This window comes from Podarcis tiliguerta, assembly GCF_965153285.1.
Source record: "Podarcis tiliguerta genome assembly, chromosome: 3".
In the NCBI taxonomy this organism is placed as follows: Eukaryota; Metazoa; Chordata; class Lepidosauria; order Squamata; family Lacertidae; genus Podarcis; species Podarcis tiliguerta.
In genome coordinates, this window is record NC_139536.1 from 27722180 (window position 1) to 27742481 (window position 20302).

Below are 20302 nucleotides of genomic sequence, written 5' to 3' on the forward strand. Positions count from 1 at the left end.
GAGTCTGTAACCTGAAGCGTCTGTAACCTGAGGTACCACTGTATTTAGATGCATAGTGCCATAGGTCTTGGAGGTAGCATATACAGTAGCTACCATGACTAGTACCAATGAATAGGCCTATCCAGTCTTGGTTCAATCTCCTTTTAAAGTTGGTGACCATCGCCACATCTTGTGGCAGTGAATTCCATAGGTTAACTATGGCCCCATGGTGTTTGACAGATTAGGTGTGTTTTAAACTGTTGGCTGCTTTGATAACATTTTTTTGGTAGGGGAAAAAGTGGTATATGATGCAAATAAAAAAGTAAAAGGCTAACACTCTGTTTTTCCATAGTTTGTCTTGCTGAGGCTTGAAATTCTCAGGACTCCTCCCAAAGATCTGCTTATCAGCATTCTTGTTTCCAGTTGCCACCCACTATGCAGCTGGACATATGAATCAAGCCTAATCCTTCTTTCTTTCTTTTTTTGCGGGATGTCTGTTGAATCAAGAGGGACAAAATTTACAAGTGTTTCCGCTATGCAACTTTCACATTCATTCCAATAAGGCTTTTTACAAGTGGCACAAATAAGCTTTGCCAAAATGAATGAAAACTGTGTAGCAGCAGAGTTTTCACCCTAAATCAGGGCTGCAGCATTATTCTTGGCCTCTGACTGCAGAACGATTTCTGGGCTTATTGTGCCGCAGAATTTATTAACCTTGATAATCAAATTCACTCCCCTGGGGTGTTGCTTTGTTGAATGAAGTCACTTGTTCTTGTGTTATGGGAACAACAGTGAAGTCAATGAAATCTGACCACAAACCGACTTATTATGAAATTTCCTGACAACTGATTTAATGGCTTGGTCAGAAAGCAAAGTTATATGGCCCTAATTCCCTTGAAAAAGTAATTTTGTTTACAGCAGGTTCACCAAGGCTGTTTATTTTTAGAAGACATGTGGGACTGGCAACAAAACGATGCAGTGTATTCTCACTGCCAGCCAGGCAACGGCCAAGCCTTCCACTAAGGTGCTCCATTCTATCCATCCTCCTCCTAGTGTTCCAGTTTTCTTTTCCAAGTGATTCTCAATGTTTTGTGGCTACCAAGCATGTTCAGTCTTCCTTCGGCTGTGTGTAGGCTTGCAGGGGTGGGGGTAGTTCCCTTAAGACTTTTATCATTCATTCATTCATTCATTCATTTATGTTGTTTTGTTTTAAATAATTTTTATTGATTTTCTTTCTTGCAACAAATATCCATCATCATTACTAAACATTCATTTTCCAATTTTCCCCCTCCCTGTTGACTTATCTCAACCTCCATTTCTGGTTTGTTACATCAAATGGTACAATCTACTGTTTATATATGATACTATGTTTTCTCATTGTTATATTTCTTTCTTCTCTGTAAATATAATTGTAAATGCTTATTTAAATCCTGCCAGTGAGTCCTTTTTTTTGTTTTTTTTTGTTTCTGCAAATATGTTAGGAAGGGTTCCTATTTTTTTCCCAAAGTCACTACAACCTGTGTCTGCGTGTGTGCGGGTCGCAATTCTCCGCGTCTGCGCATGCACGTGACGTCACTTTGAGCATCTGCGCATGCACAAGTGGCGAAACCTGGAAATAACGTGTTCCATTACTTCTGGGTCACCATGGAGCTCAACTCAAAAACGCTCAACCCGAAGCTACTTTAACCCAAGGTATGACTGTATTGTCCTTTTCACGCAACTTGTCCATTAATTTTGCTAACTCTGCATAGTTCATCAACTTTTCTTGCCTCTGTTCTTTGGATGGTACTTCTCCGGTCTTCCAATTTTGTGCTATTAACATTCTTGCTGTTGTTGTAGCATACATAAATAATGTCCATTTTTCTTTTGGCAGCTCTTGTCCCAAAATGCCCAACAGAAAAGCTTCTGGTTTTTTAACAAATGTTATTTTAAACATTTTTCTCAATTCATTGTATATCATTTCCATTTTCTAAAAAAAATAATCTTGCAATCCCACCACATATGGTAAACTGTACCTTCCCCTTCTTTATATATCCAACAGTTCTTTTGTTCTGTTTTATACATTTTTGCCAATTTTACTGGTTTGGTATACCACTTATACATCATTTTCATATAATTCTCTTTCAACAATATGCAATCCGTGAATTTCAAATTCACTTTTCACAACCTTATGCAATCCTCAAATTGTATATTATGACCTATGTCCTGTGCCCACTTAATCATTACTGATTTAACTTCTTCATCTTTAGTTTCCCATTCCAACAGTATATTATACACCTTTAATAGTTTAGAATTGTCGACTATAATATCCTTTTGGAATTTGGAAACTGTGTAAGTAAATCCTCTCTTGATGTCTTCTTTGAAGATTTCATCCCTTAAGACTTTTTTAAAGTTTTGTACTTCTGTAAAACTTGGAGTTCCCTGAAACACACTGATACCTCCATCTTGTTTCTCAACAGCCCCATGTTGGCTCCAGTACTGTTGGCACTCAGTACCTGCATTTGCTATTAGAAGGAGTGGTGACAGATATTAAAATTGTAGCTTAGGACCAGTTCGCACTGGAAACTCATTTGAACCAGTTCCTTGGTGTAGGGTAGCATTCAGCCAGCTGTTACTACTTACTACAGCCAGCTGAAGTCTTCTGCGTCTTTGCTACAATGCTCTTGCTTCTCTTCACTGCTGCTTGAAGCCCCATTCTTAGGAGGTTGAGATTGTGCCACCCTCCTTAGATGATGGGTGTTGGCAAGGGCAGTGCTATTGAGAGGCTCAGTATGGGGCCTACTGGCTAGCTGTAGCACCTATTGGTAGCTGTAATAGTCAGTTGGAGACTTTTGTACATGCAGAGGCAGGTTCACAAACTTCATTGCTAACCAGCTGTTAGGATGTATAAAATTGGCACACGGAAAGGATGAGACTTGAGTGGGATCAGTACAAATAACCCCGAAAACTATCCTCCATTTCCAGCATAGAACTGGAAGAATAGACCCCTGTTAGAACATTCTGTTCGTGTGTCGTAGTCGTGTGAAATCAGAAAGATCCCCCATCAAATGTCCTATGTGTCGCTTGTGGAAATGTCCTGCAACTACTTCAAATCTGTGTTTTTGTGCATGTGTGCTTGTGGAAATGTCCTGCAACTACTTCAAATCTGTGTTTTTGTGCATGTGTTTGCTAAAACAGCATTTCTGACTCCACTGAAAAATACAGGAACTGATATAATTGCAGTTATTACACTGTTGAAATATCAGCCTTTATGACTTTATTGCATGCTAGAATTCACTGCTATAAAATGGGTCTTCATAAAAGCTATATGAAGGGAGGAGGAGCAGGAGAATATATAGAGAAAGGAGAATGGAGTCATATATTTGGGGATATACCTTTTTTTGGCAGGGGGAAGCCCCACACTATATCAGAGATACGCTTTGTGGTCGGAATAAATGTGAAGCCAAGGTCCTTAGAGAGGATCGCTCTGAAAAGAAATGAAAAATGCATAAAACTTTGTTTAATTTATGGAATTTATATGCTGCTGACCAGTAAGTATAAAGTTCTGTTCCCTTGGTCCTCACTATCACTCATGTATTACTTGTCAGTAAATGTGGTGCACTCAGAACTTAACAGCTACGGCAATATTTCTGTTCCCACTGCAGCTTTACTACACCCATGAAACCCTGTAATCTTTAAATTCCCTCACTGTTAACATCTGCTGAAACATTATTGGTCCCAGCATAGCCAAGCTGCTCTGAAATTACATTTAGCAAAGTAGTTAATGCTAACAGTATAATTTTAGAAGCAACCATGTTTAAAAAAGGCTTTATAACTGGTGTGGCAACTGCATTTCCTTCAGATTGTATGCCTTTTTCCTGCTTCTGGTTTTATACCATTATCTCATTTGTATGCCACTAGCCTTGCTTACAGAAGAATTTTCTGGTATTTATTTATTTTTAGATCAATATAGTCTCATTCTTTCCCTTTTCTTTGCATGTGTGTCTGTCTGCTCCAAATCCGCTGGACTATTTAAAATACCTGCCCCGTGTGTGTGTGTGTGTGTACCAAAAAGATTTCCGCCACAGGATCAGATTATGTAAGTTTTTAGAAGGTTGAGGTTGGAAATTTAATCAGGTTTTAATAAGATGAATATATTTTGTCATCCAGCCAGGGTGTCTTGCATGTTTGAAATTCAAATTGTCTTGAATATGAACAAAATAAGCAGGTTACCACACTGTCACTCTTAACAAGGGTACATTTGTGTGCCATTATAAAGGAATGGCTGCACAGAGAACATTCAGCCTAAACTATCCAAATGCTAACTATTATAAAGCACAACAAGGAAAGCATTCTTTAGATTTCCCTGTGTTACTCTAAAACTACAACCTAAATGCACTGTGGTTTAATATGCCTCATTATCCATCAAGTACTGTCTGGCCTTGGCTGGATTTGGATCTAACACTAAAACGTATTTTAATACTATGAGAATGAACCTTGGGCTTAAGCGGTTCCCACTTTCTTCTGCTGTGAGGAAATTAGAAGTATTCATTTAAATTTTCAGCTAACCACAGTTTATTGTGGCATCCAAAGTGGGACAAACATGGGATAGATTATTTTTTTTAAGGCCAGTAACAACTGTGGTTTCTGACACTATGCATAAAACATTGCAATTCCCAGTTTGGACAAAACAACAAAGTGCAGTTAACTGAAAATCCTTGCTTTCATTCTACAAATAATTTCAACCATGGTTTGCATTCTGTAGCCTTTCCGGATGCCCATAGTTTGGTTCAAGCCCAGGGAAGACAGGGTCCTCTAGTATAGCTGAAGTTCAGAGGGTATAATAATAATAATAATAATTTTTTATTTATACCCCGCCCTCCCCAGCCAAGGCCGGGCTCAGAGCGGCTTACAAGCAATAATAAAAACAAGTTAAATGATTACAACTTAAAAACAAAATTAAAAATACAACATTAAAATATTGAAACATTAAAATATTAAAATGTAGCCTCATCGCAGGAGGAGAAGAAAAAGAAATAAGAAAGAGAGGGAGGGAATCAAATTGGCTCCAAGCCAAAGGCCAGGTGGAACAACTCTGTCTTACAGGCCCTGTGAAAAGAAATCAGATCCTGCAGGGCCCTGGTCTCATGAGGCAGAGCGTTCCACCAGACCGGAGCCAGAGTTGAAAAGGCCCTGGCTCTGGTTGAAGCCAATCTAACTTCCTTAGGGCCCGGGATCACTAGGGTGTTGCTATTTATGGACCTTGAGGCTCTCCGTGGGGCATACCGGGAGAGGCGGTCCTGTAGGTACGAGGGTTCTAGGCCGTGAAGGGCTTTAAAGGTCAAAAGCAGCACCTTAAATCTGATCCTGTACTCCACCGGGAGCCAGTGCAGCTTGACAAGCACTGGGTGAATATGCTCCCAGGGCAGAGACCCCGTGAGGAGCCTCGCTGCAGCATTCTGCACCCGCTGGGACAGCTTCAAGGGCAGCCCCACGTAGAGCGAATTACAGTAGTCAAGCCTGGAGATGACTGTCGCATGGATCACTGTGGCCAGGTCAGGGCGGGAAAGGTAAGGGACCAATTGCTTGATGCGGCGAAGGTGGAAAAATGTATAGACATGGAAGATACCTTGGAGTCCTCCATAAGCAACTTGTGGTTCTCTGAAGAACAGGATATAAGTACAAGAAAGAAAGAAATACAGTGAAGCCCATGACTACCAGATTTAATCTCTTCACAATTATTCAGCCTGGACACTGAGGTCCAGCGCTGAGGGCTCTCTGGCGGTTCCCTCACTGCAAGAAGCCAAGTTACAGGGAACCAGGCAGAGGGCCTTCTCGATAGTGGCATCCGCCCTGTGGAACGCCCTCCCACTAGATGTCAAAGAGAAAAACAACTACCAGACTTTTAGAAGACATCTGAAGGCAGCCCTGTTTAGGGAAGCTTTTAATGTTTGATGGACTATTGTATTTTAATATTTTGTTGGAAGCTGCCAGAGTGGCTGGGGAAACCCATCCAGATGAGCAGGGTATAAATAATAAATAAATTATTATTATTATTATTATTATTATTATTCAATAATATTGAATAATAATAATAATAATAATAATAATAATAATTTATTTATTATTTATCTTGAGAGTCCCATGGACTGCAAGAAGATCAAACGCATCCATTCTTAAGGAAATCAGCCCTGAGTGCTCACTGGAAGGACAGATCGTGAAGCTGAGGCTCCAGTACTTTGGCCACCTCATGAGAAGAGAAGATTCCTTGGAAAAGACCTTGATGCTGGGAAAGATGGAGGGCACAAGGAGAAGGGGACGACAGAGGATGAGATGGTTAGACAGTGTTCTCGAAGCTACAAACATGAACCTGACCAAACTGCGGGTGGCAGTGGAAGACAGGAGTGCCTGGCGTGCTCTGGTCCATGGGGTCACGAAGAGTCAGACACGACTGAACGACTAAACAACAACAACAACAATTCAATAATATAACATACTAGAGTTTGGACCTATAGTAAAAAGAAAGACCAGCCATGTAGTTCAACCACTACAACACCTTAAGAATGTTTATCTTTATTACTTATCTTTTCATAAGAATATATGTCAAGTTAACTATCTCAAATAAATCTTACCAATGCCTGAATCATGAACAGCAGTAAATGACATCTGTGCCAGATGGCAGTCAGCATTCATGCTTGTTTCCACTTTGGCTTGTATCTCTTTCCACATCTTGCTTTAGTCTTTGTTAATTTCCATTGCAAAAATGGCAGTGCCTGTGTAGGTTGTAGCCACCTGAAAGGATCGTTAGGTTAGTTAACCATTGTTACAAAGCAGCCCATGTTAGATTGTAACCCGTGATTACTCAAAGTTCTCCGTCCTGCCTGCCTCTGCTATCTTGTAGAGAAACGTGACTTTAATGGGAATGCAGGAATGTCATTCTTTTCTTATTGTTGATAATCCCTGTCTTATGGGCCTTGCTCTAACTGGTACAATAAAATGTTATAGATGAGAATTACTAAAGCTGATGTATTGCCACATATAAATTATTAGTTTCAGTAGTACAAAGCCATGCCCACCAAAGACTCAAGAAATGTAATATATCTGCACACACAAAAAGACAGACAGACACACATAGATGGATCAGATTTCTAGCTCAGTAAATCTGATAACCAAAACTAGGATTATTGTTGTTGTTAACTCAATGTATTGCTCTCTCTTCAATATTAGGTCCCAGGGCAGGTTACAACAATTTAAAACTTAATATTAAAAATAGTTAAAGCAAATTAGTCACAGTCAGGTGAGCCGTGAAAACAGGTGTTGAAAGCAAGGGTACAGAGGTATAGTTACAGTTACAGTACAACAGAAAATATATAATGAAGGTGACAGGCATATCTTTTTGGAGAGGTAATTCTGCAACCTAGGAGCTGCTGCAGAGAACACCATCTCTCGGACTGCTTCCCCCAACTTCTGAGGGTGGTGAAATTACCAAGAGGGTCATCTCTGCTGTTTTTAACACTTGAGAGGGTTGTCTGTCAGATTATGGTAGGTGAGGGCTATAGTCCTATATACAGTTATATGGAGTGAGCACCATTGAATGCAGAACTTTTTCTGAATAGATTGCACTGCTATAGTTTGCTGGTGCTAATGTTTTTTATTTGGAGGACTGGAACTCCAAAATGTAGTGAGGGGATATGAAAAATCTGTGTGGAAGTATATCCTAGTGATATTTACTCAAATCTAGATGGAAATGTGATAGAAGGAATGAACAGGGGTCAAAAAATGTTGAACAAAGGGCGTACAAAGTAGCAGTTGGCAAGGTGGGACAGGAGAGGGGTACTTCTCTGACTTCCCATCCCCACAATCGTGGTTTACTAGGGGGTGGGGACGCAGCAGTGAGACTGGGCAATGAAAACACACCTGTATTCAAAATTATCAATGGAGAAACAAACCTGCTTTCCCAAAAGACTGGACTTTTTGTGATAATGAAAGCAATGGGAAAATGCAGTGGGAAGTGTGGGGTAACACTTGCTTTGATACATGTTGTCTTGCTTCCCCGCTAACAAATTGGAGTGGCTGCTCATTAAATTACCTGTGTAAATGTTCAGTAAACAGGTTGTCTGGAAGTAGCCATGAAATACCAGTTGTTGGAGAGAGTAGGCTTTTGCCTTCAAGTCCTGCTTAGTGGCTTTTTGAAACTTTCAGGTTGGCTACTGGGGAAACCAGGATGTTGAATAGATGGACTCTGGGCCGGGCCAGTCCTACCATTTGGTAGAGTGAGGCGTCTGCCTCAGCCAGCAGCTTTGGGGTGTCACAAAATGGCAGCAAACAGTTATTTAGTTTGTTCTTATAGTATTTTTACTGCCAGAGAGGAGAAGAGGTGCTTATGTGATTTTTCTGTCTCAGGTGTCAAACTAATTTGGCTCACTTTGGGATATTATGCACCTTGGCTCAGTGAGGGGATTGACTCTCATTTACTGCTGCTCTGCCTTGGGTAGAGAGCAAAATGCCTTCGGCAGGGGACTCTGCTGCTGATCTGCAGAGCTTTCCTTGTTTTAGCAACATCATCCAAAACTGGTTTCAAGAGAAGTTTGAGAATATGAGGAATGTAGCAAGGAAAATAAGAAGGGGGAAAGAGAATGAGGTGGTGAGGCAATGTGGGAACAAGGAGGGGATGCGATACTTAACAGAAACAGAACAAAGATATTAACCAATTTGTGCGAGTCCACGGGTTTTCGTAGTTTTCCAAACCAACAGTCCTGATTAGCAGATTCTAGCAGATGCCAGCAGGGGAATTATCCTCCTCCCCCATCACAAAACATGAGCCGTTTACAGTAGTACACTTTTTCCCTTAAGTTCTTAAAAAAACCCAAAACCAAACAACGCAATCATTTTCTGAAATAGCTTTAGAGATAATTAGAGCTTGCTGACAGATGTCATACCCATATTTATCATTAATACTAAAAATAATGCTTAGCTCTATAAAGTACTTTAGCACATATCCCCCCCCCCCCGCAATGTGTTGAATAAACATTTGCGAATGATTCCATTAGTTCCTGATTATTATAATTATGGGTGGACAGTAATGGCCAATATATGCCCAATCCTTTATTTTCCTCCATCCCTGCCCCATCATTCTCTCATTCATTATATATCTAAACACACTCCCACAGTTAGGCTTTTTGCAATCAAGCGGTGTATAAATTTTATGAAATAAACTCTGACTTCCACAGTTGCTTTTTTTAGATAGATAGCAGAACTCCTCCTCCTTTCAAAAGATTTCATCCCTTGGCCACGGGCTTTAACATACCACTAAGAGATCCACTGCCTATCTCATTGCTTAATTATAACGTGGCTATGGACCACAAGAAAGAGCTCTTGGCTCTCATAAGTCACACTGGAGTGCTCTGTGTTAAGAAGGTTTAAATGGAACTACTGAAGATTTTCTCCTGGTGCAGGAAATCCACCAAAAGCTTAAAGCCAGTATTACTGCCTTTATAGTGTTTTTGTTCTCCTTTCATACAAAGATAAGATAGCATATAAACCTCAGGGCAGCCAAGGGCAGAGTTTCGGTTGTCCCAAACCATTGTCTGATTTGTTGGTTAGATTTACTTAATAATTCTTTACAAGCATTACGATAAGCTTTAGTTATTGACTGTGCCATAAATAAAGCCCCACTGGATAATGTGCTGTAATAAAAAGTGGCGAAACAAGGGTGGCTCACAGAACAGGTGTGTGTGTGTGTGTGTGTGTGTGTGTGTATCAGAATACAGTCTTGCTGCTGAATGCAGTCTGAGGGGGAAAGGGGCACAGCATCCTTACAGGTGGACATTCCTAGAAATTATTGGAAGCCCCAAAAAAGGGAGCGAGCACTACAGCTGCACTGTTCAGCCACATAACTATTGAAAGGTCAGCAGTACTCAGCACAGTTGTTGACATCATCTGCCTGTGGCGCACTGGACACCACTGGCCATTCAACAATCACATGCCCTGATGGTGCTGATGTAGCTAATCCTCAGCTACCACTCCACAGGAGTAGCCAGTCACCATGTGATGATGCCCCACAAGCCACCATTATACTGTAAAACCACATACTGTTGTTTTAGCATTAAGCTGGCCATTTGATTTGTTACTTCATGGCTATTGTACTCTTTTTCTCACTTTTCTGACTGCATCCATGTGAAACTACTTTGCAGCATCCCGTTTTATCGGAGTGTACTGTTCCCCAGCCTGATCCAGGAGCGGGGCTGACCATTTGTAACCCTGAAAGCTAACTAGCATCTGTGCAAATCAGTTGTTCAGGATCGAGACTTGGATGAGTGCCCCCTCCCTGTGAAATAGTTGACTGGTCTGATGGCAAGTTAGGGCTATGCATACACAAGTGTGTATCACGTTCTTGAAACAAATACATGTTTCTGGTTGCATGTATCCTACAAATGTGTATCCTACAGATGAAGCCATAGTATCAGCCATAGTTGAGGATCTTTGCTGCATGTATGCATTTTGGGCAGTGCACATGCATTGGTCAACAACACATAGAACCTAAAGTGGCCTTAAGTCTCAAAAAGTCACATGGTTCCAGTAGCTTATATTTTAAAGAAGCGTATTTCACGAGTGTTGTGAAAAGCCTTTGAGACTAGGCAAATCTAATTGGGGGAAAAGCACATTCAGAATAGTGTGTTAAGCGTCTGAAACCTCTGGTTCATTGTCATTCATTGCTGTTGAACGAAATGAAACAAGGAAGAGAAACCAAGGGTTCTGCAAAGTTTTTTTTTTCCCTTGGAAAAAATACACACACACACAAAAATTGAATTTAAAATTGCAGAGACATATTGTAACAGCTTTAAGACACTCCTGGGCATGTTTTAATGGTCCATTAATATACACCTCAGGCGGCTGAATGTGTGCGGCTGCACATCCACGACGGGTATTAATGAACCACTAAAACATGCCCCGCCGTGTGCTGGTGCTGTATGGCAATGCTGCATTATCAGTAAGGAATAAAAAGTAAGTTAAAAAGACCCTTCGAAACGCCACTGATTTTAAAGAAATCCTGATGAATTGCCTTTATGTCTCTGTGCATACGCATGCGAGTGAAGTGGATTGCTCAGATATTGAAATAAGTCCTCTCTCTTTAATAAAGAAATAAGCCAATGGCAGGAAACTATTATTCTGTCTGTTATGCCCAGGCATGCTGCAAACTATTCCACCCCAAAGGAGTTCGAGCCTTGTTGAGGGTTTCTGTCAATGCACTATTGACAGATAGGCAACATGTCGGAAAAACCGAGAGGAAGAGAAATGAGTGGAAGTCAGGCAGGAGAAACAGGAGGCGAGATTCTTATTCTAGATCAGACTACACCCAGGGTGAAGTAGCTACTTCCCAGCCTCTGTTACTCCCATCTGTAAAATGGCAGTAATAAGAATAGAATAGAAATTTATTTGTCATTGTCCGTATATACACAGTATACACAACAACGAAAATCAAACACCCACCCAAAGACCGGCTTCACATACACATTTGCACGTACCTCCAACACTCTCATCCCATTCAGACATAATCTATAAAACATACATAATCCAGAATATAACATGACCTATTAAAAGCATAACATGACCTAAACCCTATCTCATTCCTTCCTACTCCCTGCTTGCTATTTCTTACAACTGGCCCTGAGATCATTATTTAGTGCAATCAGAGCTCTTGGATAGAAACTATTCAGAAGGCGTGTGGTTCGTGTTTTCATTGTCCTATATCTTCTGCCCGAAGGCAACAGTTCAAAGAAGTTGTGAGCAGGATGGGTAGGATCTCTCAGGATATTGTGTGACTTCTTCAAAGTGCGAGACGTGAAGATCTCATCCAGGGTTGGTAGCTGGAGCCCTATAACATTCTGGGCGATTTTTGTTATTCTCAGTAAAGCTTTTTTATCCGTTTCAGAGCTGCTTCCATACCACAATAATATACTATAGGTTAAGACACTCTCAATGGTACTGTGATAATAGGACAGGAGTAGGTGCTGAGATAGATTCAGTCCCCTGAGCATTCTCAGGAAATACAACCTCCCCTGCACCTTCCTCACAACCATGTTAATATTTGCAGTCCATGAGAGGTCCTCAGAGATATAAATGCCCAGGTATTTAAAACTACCAACCCTCTCCACCTCCTCGCCATTTATGTGCAATGGTAAAAATACACTTTTCTTTCTCCTGAAATCAACTATGAGTTCTTTGGTTTTTTTGGTGTTAAGCATAAGATTGTTTTCTTTACACCATTGAATTAACCCCTGTACTTCTTTCCTATAAGCAGTCTCATCGTTCTCACTAATGAGCCCCACCACTGTTGTATCATCCGCAAATTTGATGATTGTGTTGGACTTATACAGTGGGGTACAATCAGATGTGTACAGGGAATAGAGAAAGGGACTTAGCACACATCCCTGAGGAGCTCCTGTGCCTAATACTAGAGTAGAAGAATAGTAAGGTCCCATTCTCACTGTCTGCGGCCTGTCAGTCAGGAAATTCCTTACCCACAGACAGATCTTCTGATGTATACCCAAATTGATCATTTTAAGAAATAACCTGTCTGGCAAAATTGTATTGAAGGCAGAACTGTAGTCCACAAACAACAGCCTTGCGTAGGTTCCCTGTCGTTCTAAATGACTCAGTACAGTGTGGACAACGATGGAAATAGCATCATCAGTAGATCTATTTCTTCTGTATGCAAACTGGAACGGGTCTAGAGTGGATGGAAGACCAGCCTTAATATGATCTAGCACCAATCTCTCGAAACATTTCATAACGACAGATGTTAGGGCTATTGGTCTATAGTCATTGAGAGATACCACCACTGACTGCTTGGGGACTGGCACTATAATCGATGTCTTCAGACAGGTAGGGACAGAACCCTGCGACAGGGATAGATTAAAAATGTCCGTAAATACACCAGCTAATTCTGCAGCGCAGTCCCTAATTACCCGTCCCGTGATTCCATCCGGTCCAGCTGCCTTCCTAATGTTAATGCACCGAAAGGCACGTTGTACATCAGAGGTCTGTAGTAAAAATGGTTGTCTATCAGTAGTAGCTTCCGATGATGTGCTGGTAGCCAATGCTGTAGTGTCAGTAGTTCCAGTTCCCACCTCCAAACGACTAAAAAATTGATTCAGTTGATCAGCTAAGTGCGCACTGCTGCTAGCCAGTTCGTTTTTAATATTTTGCCCTGTAATTTGTCGCAGGCCTTGCCATACTCGACGAGGGTCGGAGCTCTCAAAATGTTTTTCGATCCTCCTGCAGTACATAGCTTTGGCGTTCTTAATGCCCTTTTTCAATTTGGCTCTGGCTTCTCTATACTGTTGCGCATCACCAGAGTGAAAAACAGCATTTCTTGCCTTTAACAGCAAATACACATCCCTGTTTAGCCAGGGCTTGTTGTTAGGGAACACCCGTATTTGTTTGGTGGTAGTGACGACATCGATGCAGCTTTTAACGTAGAACAGTACTGTTGAAGCGTATGTGAAGCGTATGAACATGCCAAACATGCCAAACTAAATAAGATATATAAAAACTTTATAAATAATAAAAAGGTGTGTTTTTGTTTTAACCACTCTGATAAATAAAAAAAGTTACAGGAAACAGGAAACAGAAACAGCAGACATCTAGAAGGAAAGAACTACCCTAGCTATTTGACTCTAACTTACAAAAGAGACCTTTATCTCAGGTCTTGGAAGACTAGGTCTGTGCTGTGACCCACTGTCTCATTCACAAGTAAAAAATTCCATTATATTAGGGAATGCCCTCCCATCTGCCATACGTGAAGCAGCAACCACTAAGTTGCTTCAGACAACTGTTTTGCCCAGCCTTACACGTAACCCATGTTTTATGTATTTGATTCCACCAAATTCTGTTTTTTTAAAAAAATCTGTTTTTATATTTCTGGGGGTTTGGCTTTAGGCTGTACTTTTGATTTAATAATATTGTTGGTTTTTACATTGTACGCTGCTTAGAGATTTTAAAAAATGTTAAGTGATTTATAAATGCTTTAAAACAAATAAATAGAACTTGGTTTAATTTTTTATGCATTTTATCTTGCTCACAAAATTGCAAAGCTAGCTTTCATAATGCCATCGTTAGGAAAATGCAACTAGTAATTAATTGCTCTTGCGCCTTTGAGAGAGGCCACTGCTTTTGACTAGCCCCCTCCAGGCCAGTCCATCAAAGTGTGTGTGCAATTGCATGCAGCTACAGAAGACAACAATTGTTTACATACAAGTGATTCCATAGAAAAGGGGAGACCTGAGGTACATTTGGCCACTTGTCTGTAGGCATTGTGTGTATTGATTAGAGAATGAAAATTGTAAGCTGGCCAATATTGCCCAATGGACAAATCTCCAATTTTGCTCTCTGGGGCCAGTCCTACTGTTAGGCAGAGGAAACAACTGATTTGAGGTAGTTACTTAATTTATTACTGCATTTCATGTTCTAATTGTTGTCAGAAGGGAGAAGAGTTGCTTGTGGGATTTTCTGCCTCAGGTGTCAAAATACATTGTCTGGCTTTGGGCACTAAGAACTTTGACCTGTTGTGGGTGGTGATAACATTATTTGCAGCTCAACCTCAGGCAGCAAACTGCCTTGAACTGGCATGGGTGTCTCTGCTGCTGAGCAAAGTCAGTGATTAATGAACAGCTACTGGAATGAAAACGCTGCTCTATCAGGAACTAGCGGACAGTTCCCCCCCCCCCCCCCCCGATTTGAAGAAGGGACAGGAAAGGGAGGAGTGATGCAATGAGAAAACTGTAATAATAATAGAGGGAGAGAGAGGGTGATATAAACTCCATTTGGCCAAACCTCCCTCACTTAATGCTTCTCTAGTGGAGTAATAAGATACCTTCAGCGTTATAAATAGTAGCACAGATGTTGACAGAAAAATGCTCCCTTAATTACCATACAACTGCTTTACTTGAGTGAACCGTTTAAAGCGGCCTCCAAAGGAAGCTCACTCAAGCAATTCCGCAGATTACAGCTAATGAACAATATTTCCTCGCTCCTATTTAGTGCTCATTAAAATGTAAAAGTCTTTCATTTTCAACAGGCACACAATAAATAATTTCTCCCCCTTCTCTCTAGTCTGAGGAACAAGGCTAAAGGAAGGAGGGAAAGAGGTTACGAAGTGGGATTGGGAGCTGAGGGGCCAGATATGTGCACTGGAAAGCAATGATCCATTAATTGAGGACTCCTCCAAACCCTTAATGTTGTTGCAGTGCTGGAGATGTGGCCTGTCTGAGATTCAAGTGTGCAGGCAGTTCACAAAGCATGACCGGATAGTTAAGATCAGGGGTCAGCAAACCTTTTCAGCAAGGGCCAGTCCACTGTCCCTCAGACCTTGTGGGGGGCCAGACTATATATTTTTGGGGGGGGGGCGGGAATGATGCAAGAGCACCATGAGCCCTGGTGGCTGCTTACCTGTGTCTTGTGAGTGGCAGGGGCTGGCGGCGGCGGCAGCAGCGGAGGGACGTTGAGTGGCACGCGGAAGGGCTCCAGAGAGGGGCTGCTTAAAATGGTGGCTGCTTGAGTGCTGCTGCTGCTGGCACCAACAAAGCCCAGCCCCCTTCCTCCTCTAGGCAGAGCAGGGCGAAGCCAGGAGGAGGGAGGGAGGAGGTGTTGCCGCCATCGCCGCCGTGTGAGGGAGGGAGAAAGAACACATGTACTAGCGCTCCATGTGGCGATTCCCGGACAGTTTGCGGGCCGGATCCAGAAGGCAATTGGGCCTGATCCAGCCCGCAGACCTTAGTTTGCCTACCCATGGTTTAGAGGACTATTCCATGTTCAGTGACTAGGGCTGCCATGTCGTCTTTTTCTGGGGTAAATTTTCTGTCCAGGTGGATTTTTTAAATTTGCCAAAATGTCTCTGGCTATACTTTCTGGGTGAGACATAGGCATAATTGGTGGTTGAATATTTGCTTTCCTCCTCTCTTCTGTCGTCGTCCCCTCAGCAATATAGCACAGCTTCTATAGCCTACATATAGGAGGGGTATTTAAAATGAGAGTCGTCATAGCGCCCTGAAGACTGTATTCAAGGCTGTTCCCATCCACCTTCTTCACATTGTTCTTAAAACAATCCTGTGAGGCAGAGGTTAGGCAGAGAAACCATGGCTGGTTCAAGACTCTCCAGCGAACATGGTGGCCAAGTAGCAATTTGAATCCAGTTTCCCTTTCACTCGCCCAAGTTCCAGCCCATCAACCCCTCACCATTAAACGGCATTAAACGGCATTCACTTTGTAATCTACTACGTATTTTGGAAAGTTGTTTGTTTTATGAATGCATCTGGACTCTGCTTAAGAGACAGTAACCAAATTTCCCTCGCCTCAGTGCCTTGTACTTGCACATCTCAGGTGGAATACTGCAGGGAAGCCACAATTTCAAGGCATGGTGTAATTGGTTTGAGCAAGGGAAATGACTTTATGATATTTGTAGGTCTACCACCCTAAAATCCATTTTTAGATGAAGGTGTTTATATTTTTAGGAATAAGTAAATAAATAATGCAAGGAAAAAGATTTGCAGAGAGATGTATAATCTTTACATTTGAATGTTGGCACTGCCAGCTTTCTAGCTGGTCTCTGTAGTGTCGGTTCACTTGTGCTGGTTATTAGTGAGTGATCATGCTCCTTTCTATCCTGTGGAAAAGTCACCTGCTGATCACTGCTTTTAAAGCACAGGAACAGGTCATGCCTGTTTGTTTTAACTAGGTTGACCCTAGTTAACATTGTGGTGATTGATTAACCATTTTAACTACTTTAAAAAAAATTAAGTTGCAATCATATGCTCATTTACCTCAGAGTAAATCCAACTAAACTCACTGGAGCTTATTTCCAATTAAAGACGCATAGGATCAGATAGCAGATATGTAACGTTGAATATGTGTTCACTATGTAAGTAGACCCTGAAAGAATTGGCAAGCGAAAATGCTTGAAACAAGTGCAGGGAGCTACAAACAGGTTCACCGACTGATCAGGAACTAATAGATTGGCCTGCTCTTATGCAGCCTGATAAGCAGATGTTAGGAAGTGAAGATTTTCAGAGCATGGAGGCAAACATGTCGAGAGCTTCATATCAAACTGCTCTTTAAAGAAGAGCTAGGATGACCGGATGAGAAGTTGGCAACCCTTATTGCAAAAAAAAAAATATGGATGCTCCCAACCCTCTATTTATATACAGTGGTGCCTCGCAAGACGAAATTAATTCGTTCTGCGAGTTTTTTCATTCTACGAGTTTTTTCGTCTTGCGAAGCACCACTGCGTATTGACGGTTTCCCGTAGGAATGCATTGGCAGTTTTTTAAAAAAAGGCGCAAGACGTTTCATCTTGTGAAGCAAGCCCATAGGGAAATCCGTCGTGACTGAGTAGGTGTTTGAACCTGGACCTGGTCTCCCAGGTCCTAGTCCGGCACTCTAACCACTACACCAAACTGGCTAAAGAGCTGCACACTCTTGCTTCATAGGCCAGTTCTATAACATTCCCCTTTGCTGAAGCGTATTCAGTGTGTGGGGGCTTTGTTTTTAGTTCCCTCTAATTCCTTCCTCATTTAAACAAGGCAAATCTGGTACTGCTTATTTGCTGTGTGGCATTACAGTACTGGTGTTTTCACCGGGCTGTACTTGGCTTTTAACTAAGGTCATTTGGAAATGGTCTTCAACACCCAGCTCCTTTGCTTTTTAACGCTTGCCAATTTAGCGTTGTATTCAAAGTGATTAATTAGTTTGTGGTGAAGGTTTATTAGGTAATCTTTCTGTCAATCAACATTCAGTGTGATCTCAGTGCTGAGCAGAGAACATCAAGTGATTTTATGAAGATGGGGGAAATGATGTTTTCATTGCATACAAAAACGGAGACACATGCAGTGGTGGAGGACGGGGGGCGAAATCACATGAAAGGCTCAGAAAGCATTTTCCTCCTTTAGAATCATGAGAAAAGGAACATTTGTTTTCTGTTTGTATTAATTTGACCTTCCACAAGATTTTATCCATCTGATTTTCAATTGGTTTTTACTTTGTACATGGACAGACAAATTCTAACTATAGAAAGCCAGAGTAATTTAGGCCAACGTAATTTACTCCAGTGGAAGGTACCCCTTATTCCAGACTTCATTCAGGACCTTCTGGGAGGGGTTACTGCTGGCTGAGCTGGTGGGAGAGTGAGGGCCTAGGTTTTGAAGATTGGGCCCTAGGTAACATGACCAAGGTGTACATAAGTCTCTCTCTTTCCACCCCCACCCTGCCCCCAGAACACCCCTTTGGGGGACTTAATCCCCTGTAAATTACACAAACCTAAATTCCACTGGCTCAGCCGAGATGAGAGACTTATGTCAGTGAACCCCCCACTCAAAATAACAACAAAACTTATTTCATGTGAGACTTTCCACTTTTGAATTTTCTTCTAAGCCAGATTGACTAGTGATACTAGGAAATGATAATGACAACAACAACAACAACAACAACAACAACAACAACAACAACAACAACAACAATTTTATTATTTATATGCTGCCCATCTGACTGGGTTACTCTGACTGGGTTACTTTGCTTCCAACAAATTGAAACACAGTGATACACCAAACATTAAAAACTTCCCTATACAGGGCTGCCTTCAAGTTATCTTCTCAAAGTCAGATACCTTCTGCTGTGACTGTGCTTGTTTGTTGTTTGATAATCTGGAGCTATCGATTTGTAGGCACCAGTAGTGCATCTGTGCTCCTACTGTGCTGCACTCTGGTCTAAAGGAGAAAAGTGGGGAGGGATGGTCCTATCTTCGAACATCCTTGGATGTTCTTTTAGGCAAGCAAAATCCCTGCATGAAGCAAAGAGGCATGTCATTAGAGAAGGGTTCTTGCTTAGCCATTTTCTGACATTCTACTTTTTTCTATGTGGTGAGTTCTGAATACACACAGACACAAGAGCAGTCAGTCAAGCAGCCTCCCGCCTACAGGACGGCCCAGACTCCATGTAAGCCCCAGACTGTAAACTCATAGGGTGCGTGTAAAGGGCAAAACAGGAAAAAAACAAGAAATAATCAGATCCAAATGTGTGAGAGTCTTCCATAAATACTGCCCCTATATTCATGCTTATTCATGTAAAACAAGCTCCAATGCCCAGTGATATGGGTTGTAATGTTTTCTGTTTTTATTGGAACAATGAATAGATACCAACAGCAAACAAATATTAGGCAAGCATGGTATTTCAAAGTGTTCAGCTTTTGGCTCTTTACTAAATACAGTTAAAACACACAGGCTATTTTAGACCACATCAGAGATTTTCTGTTGCATATCACTCTATGCAAATTGCATAGGAAAATTTCCCAAATATTTTCCGATACACATTTTTTCAGGAAAATCACTTCACTGCCAGTGCCTTTAAATGCATATATCGCAGAAATTAACTGGTGATTGTTTTTATCTTCATTCTTGCTAATTTTCTGCCTGCCATGCATAGCAGCCTTGCCGGGGGGGGGGGGGGAATCAGCAGCTCTAGGTATTTACAGTTAGATGACTATTATATTTACCTTTACAAAAGCTTTGCAATAAAAGAAGTGAGTTAACCCAGTGAGAGACACATGCAGCTTCTAACACTGAATAGGTTTATTACCAGAGCAGGAAAAAGCAGGGAAAATATAGAACTAACAGTCTTATTGCTCATATGTATTAAGACCAGGACTGATAAAAGCAAATACATTTTCCTTTTTGGATTCCTTCATAAAGATGTACCACAGACAGCCTGTTGTCCCTGGGTAGGCAGAAGATGTTGCTACTCCTTGCATGCCTGTAGTAGATAGATGGTACGTATGGCAATCTAACTGCAACATCCTGCCTGAATATGAACAACAGATTTGTCAGTGTGTGACAGGCTGACAGCCCAGCTCCCAGCTGCTTGTCCACTGTTGTTAAATCAGTACCTTGTCTAAGTGTTCACCAAAGAGGCAATCTGCTTCCTCCATTCGTACAGGCAGGTTGCCAGTTAAAAACAAGTAATGGCTTTAGGCTGCAGTGCCATAATGCATTGAAAAGATGCAATCTAAACCATTGTGTGCTCCTTAGGCAACACATAGCAGCACTGGAAGTTCAAACTTTTTTTTTCAAAACAACAAAGACAAGTCTAAATGGAATCAATGAAAGGCAACCATGAGAATTTAAAATCAGTGATTTAACTAATCGAGGAGAGAAAGTACAGTTTGATTTGGAATCGGGACAAGAGCCATATCTAATGTCAGTAAAGGATGAATTGCATTTCTTTGTGAAATGATCGTTGTGTATAAAAATTAGTTCTAGTCTGGAATGTGGCATGCTAAGCTTAAACTGGAAAAAAA

At 41.4% G+C, this 20302-nt stretch overlaps 2 long non-coding RNA genes across 5 annotated transcripts in view; one reads left to right on the top strand and one right to left on the bottom strand.

Moving 5' to 3' along the window:
• The window catches only part of LOC310674306, a 94647-nt gene that overhangs the window by 3769 nt on the left and 70576 nt on the right, over window positions 1-20302 (top strand). The window lies entirely within an intron of this gene.
• Window positions 3137-18786, bottom strand: LOC310674316. The gene is made up of 3 exons (XR_014509522.1): window positions 18617-18786; window positions 6591-6750; window positions 3137-3445 (listed from the first exon to the last, which is right to left on the bottom strand). It is a non-coding gene; the product is annotated as an uncharacterized lncRNA (long non-coding RNA).